The 5,000-nt window shown below is 43.6% G+C and overlaps 1 protein-coding gene across 1 annotated transcript in view; it reads right to left on the bottom strand.

Annotated features, from left to right (window-relative positions):
• LOC122258188 (uncharacterized) overlaps window positions 1-5,000 on the bottom strand; it is a gene marked incomplete in the record, with an annotated part of 191,567 nt that overhangs the window by 68,608 nt on the left and 117,959 nt on the right.

Raw genomic sequence — 5,000 nt, forward strand, 5'->3', positions numbered from 1 at the left:
TCTCTCCTCTCTCTTCCCTCTTCTCCTCTCCCCTCTTCCCTCTCCTCTCTCCTCTCTTCCCTCTCTCCCCCTTCCCCTCTCTCCTCTCTCCCCTCTTACCTCTCTCTCCCCTCTTTCCTCTTCCCTCTCTTACCTCTCCCCTTTCCTCTCTCTTCCCTCTTCTCCTCTCCCCTCTTCCCTCTCCTCTCTCCTCTCTTCCCTCCCTTCTCCTCTCTCCCCTCTCTTCTTTTCTCCCCTCTTCCCCTCTCTTCCCTCTCTCCTCTCTTACCTCTCTCCTCTTCCCTCTTCCTTCTCCCCTCTCTTCTCTCTTCTCTCTTCCTTCTCCCCTCTCTTCTCTCTTCTCTCTTCCCTCTCCTCTCTCCTCTCTCCCCCTTCTCCAATATCTTCCCTCTCCCTTCTCTCCTCTCCTCTCTCCCCTCCCCCTTCTCCTCTCTCTTCCCTCTCTCCCCCTTCTCCTCTCTCCGCTCTCCCCTCTTCCCTCTTCCCTCTCTCCTCTTCCCTCTTCCCTTTTCCCTCCCTTCTCTCCCCTCTTCCCTCTTCCCTTTTCCCTCCCTTCTCTCCTCTCTCCCCTCTCCCCTTTTCCCTCCCTTCTCTCCTCTCTCCCCTCTCCCCTTTTCCCTCCTTTCTCCTCTCTCCCCTCTTCCCTCTCTCCTCTCTCCTCTCTCCCCTCTCTCTCCCCTCTTCCCTCTTCCCTCTTCCCTCTCTCCTCCCCCACCACTGCCAGACCTTTTCCCTCACTCACCTTCTCGAACATTGCTCTACCTTCTGTTTCGCGAATTTCTCCTCTTTTGCTTTCTCTTTTATTTCCCTCACATTTTTCTTCTCCTCTTTCGCCGCTTTCTCTTTCTTTCTTTCCTTCTTTCTTTCTTTCTTTCTTTCTTTCTTTCTTTCTTTCTTTCTTTCTTTCTTTCTTTCTTTCTTTCTTTCTTTCTTTCTTTCTTTCTTTCTCTCTCTCTCTCGTTCGTATTCGCAATCGCATTCATACTCCTTCACGTCAACCCCAACCCCAACCTCCATCTCCAACTCCACTCTCACTTCCACTTCCCCCTCCACCTCCACCCCCACTCCACTACCACCCCCCACCTCCACTCCACCTCCACTCCACCTCTACCCCCACCTCTACCTCCACCTCCACCTCCACCTCCACCTCCACCTCCCCCTTCCCTCCTCCTCCATCCCCACCTCCATCACCTCCCCCTCCCCCTCCCCCTCCCCCTCCATCCTTTAACTCCCCCCCCCCCACCCCCACTTCTACATCACCACCGCTACCTTTAATTCTCAACAATTCGCAGTTTAAACCGGCAGCTTTTTGGCAACAAGGTTAGCCAAGCCAGTCCTTTAGTGAGGGGGCCCTAATTTCATGTATCTCGTATCCCCCTTAAACCCTATTTTTGGAATCTTGGCATCCCTTAAACCCTATTTTTTGGAATCTTGGCAACCCTTAAACCCTAATTTTACGTATCTCGTATCCCCTTAAACCCTATTCTTGGAATCTTGCAACCCTTAAACCTTAATTTTTTGGAATCTTGGCATCCCTTAAACCCTATTTTTTTGGAATCTTGGCAACCCTTAAACCCTATTCTTGGAATCTTGCGACCCTTAAACCCTATTTTTTTGGAATCTTGCGACCCTTAAACCCTATTTTTTTTGGAATCTTGCGACCCTTAAACCCTATTCTTGGAATCTTGCGACCCTTAAACCCTATTCTTGGAATCTTGCAACCCTTAAACCCTAATTTTTTTTAATCTTGGCATCCCTTAAACCCTATTCTTGGAATCTTGCGACCCTTAAACCCTATTCTTGGAAACTTGCGACCCTTAAACCCTATTCTTGGAATCTTGGCAACCCTTAAACCCTATTCTTGGAATCTTGGCAACCCTTAAACCCTATTCTTGGAATCTTGGCAACCCTTAAACCCTATTCTTGGAATCTTGGCATCCCTTAAACCCTATTCTTGGAATCTTGCGACCCTTAAACCCTATTCTTGGAATCTTGGCAACCCTTAAACCCTATTCTTGGAATCTTGCGACCCTTAAACCCTATTTTTTTGGAATCTTGCGACCCTTAAACCCTATTTTTTTTGGAATCTTGCGACCCTTAAACCCTATTTTTTTGGAATCTTGGCATCCCTTAAACCCTATTCTTGGAATCTTGCGACCCTTAAACCCTATTCTTGGAATCTTGCAACCCTTAAACCCTAATTTTTTTAAATCTTGGCATCCCTTAAACCCTATTCTTGGAATCTTGCGACCCTTAAACCCTATTCTTGGAAACTTGCGACCCTTAAACCCTATTCTTGGAATCTTGGCAACCCTTAAACCCTATTCTTGGAATCTTGGCAACCCTTAAACCCTATTCTTGGAATCTTGGCAACCCTTAAACCCTATTCTTGGAATCTTGGCATTCCTTAAACCCTATTTTTTAAAAATCTTGGCATCCCTTACACCCTAATTTTTTTAAATCTTGGTATCCCTTAAACCCTAACTTTTTTTAATCTTGGTATCCCTTAAACCCTAATTTTTTTAAATCTTGGCATCCCTTAAACCCTATTCTTGGAATCTTGGCAACCCTTAAACCCTATTCTTGGAATCTTGGCATCCCTTAAACCCTAATTTTTTTTAATCTTGGCATTCCTTAAACCCTATTCTTGGAATCTTGGCAACCCTTAAACCCTAATTTTTTTAAATCTTGGCAACCCTTAAACCCTAATTTTTTTTAAATCTTGCCATCCCTTAAACCCTACTCGATATAACCCACATCCCTTAACGCCCTTAAAAAAGCTATCATTCCCTTGAAAGCCGCGGAAAGAAACAGCAAAGCGATTGGATCTTTAAAACGCCACTCTTAAAACGCCTCTCACAGAGTAACTTTTTTTTTTTTTAAGTCGCAGAGTAATTTCCCGAGATCTCTCCCTTTAAACCTATCTCTTCCGGCTGTGTTGACTCGGCAAACTACGGCTGTCGTCCTCCCCTTAAAGGAAGAGCTGGCGTGAAATAATTTAACTCTGAAATTGCCTTAGATTAAAGGATATACGTATAAGGGGTATATGGGATATATTAAATGATATAAAGGATATATAAACACAAACGATATATAGGATATTTAGGATTTAAAGGATATAAGTTTGGTTATAACAGACGAAGGATTCTCAGGAATAATCGCTTGTGGATCCGACGAGTAAAAAATAATACTAAATTAAATAAATCACTTTACTTGTTTTCTTGTTACTGATAATACCAAGAGTTCCTGCAAGATATCGCCGTGTCGCACAGATGTTGCGTTTCTGTATCATATCTACCGCCCATAAAAATAAAAAAAAAAAAAAAAAAAAAAAAAATATATATATATATATATAGATATAATATATATATATAAATATATATATATATATATACACACATATAACTGTTAACAAAATCAGAGGAAGCAGATCCCTTATCAACCCATGCTATCTGACCTACATCTTGTTATATAACGTTCTCTTTTTTTTTTAAAAACGCGTGTTACATAAGATCTATTAACGAGACTTATACCCAACCAATGCTATCAAAAGGGTAACTCTGACCTACATCTTTACACAGCATCTTCATCTTCATAAGTTATGTAACGTTCTTATATCTAAAAAACCCACGTCTTGTAGCAGAAAATCTCTAACCAACCATTGATACCAAAAAAAAAGACACACACAAATCCTCCTAAGTTGTATAAGATTTAATTAAGAGCCGTATCTTCCATCGAATCTATCACACCTCAATAATACAAAAACATACACACGCACACACACACACACACACACACACACACACACACACACACACACACCTCTGACCTACTCTCCGTACACACACGATTGCCGTAAATTGCAAACCACGTCGTTAAGGGTTAATAAGCCACGTCTTACACAAGATCCACTAATCCCCCTCACCCCCTCCCCTCCCCCCTCTGTACCTCACACACACACACAGCGCTAGCAACACATAGGCTGTGAGGACTTCCTATTAGCTTCCTTCGGATCGGATCGATAGGGGAAACTAAAACAGTTTTCTTTTGTTCGTTCAGGGCTTGGACGCACGCCCCTCGAAATCGGGCGTCCTTCGTGGAATTGGAGGCACACGTCTTTTACGAGGAACTGGCTTACACGTCTCCTTCAGGGTGACGAGTGTAGCGGAGGGGAGAGGAGTGGGGGAGAAAGATAAAGAGAAATGAGAAAGAAGGGGAGAGAGAGAAAGAGAGAGAGAGGGACAGAGAGAGAGAGAGAGAGAGAGAGAGAGAGAGAGAGAGAGAGAGAGAGAGAGAGAGAGAGAGAGAGAGAGAGAGAGAGAGAGAGAGAGAGGGAGGGAGGGAGGGGGAGGGAGGGAGGGGGAGAGAGAGAGAGAGAGAGAGAGAGAGAGAGAGAGAGAGAGAGAGAGAGAGAGAGAGAGAGAGAGAGAGAGAGAGAGAGAGAGAGAGAGAGAGGAGAGAAAGAGAGAGAGAGAAGAGAGAGAGAGAGAGAGAGAGAGAGGAGAGAGAGAGAGAGAGAGAGAGAGAGAGAGAGAGAGAGAGAGAGAGAGAGAGAGAGAGAGAGAGAGAAGAGAGAAGAGAGAGAAAGACAGAGAGAAAATCAGGAAAACCGGCAAAAGACAATATTGTGATAACGACATCCCAGCTGGGGGGAAAAAAATATAAAGGAACACAGCATAGACGATAATGTGATTACGAAATGCGGGGGGAAAAAAGGGGAAATTTTAGGGAAGAATTTCACAGCAAAAAAAAAAAAACAAAAAAAAACAATATAGTAAATGAAAAACCGCGTGGGGAAAAATAAAGGAAAAATAGGAGAAGGCGTCAGAGCCAATAAATGTGATGATGAAGCGAGAAGGGAAAAGGAACAGAAGGGAAGGCTTTGACATCCCCAATAATATATATAAAAAGGAAATACGGGCGACGGAAAGACCGGAATAATGTGGCGACGAAATTCGTATGTGCATTGCTTACGAATATGTTTGCTGTTGTTGTTTTTT

This window comes from Penaeus japonicus, unplaced genomic scaffold, assembly GCF_977035675.1.
Source record: "Penaeus japonicus unplaced genomic scaffold, GWHDUDI00000001_assembly GWHDUDI00000041, whole genome shotgun sequence".
NCBI classification, from domain to species: Eukaryota; Metazoa; Arthropoda; class Malacostraca; order Decapoda; family Penaeidae; genus Penaeus; species Penaeus japonicus.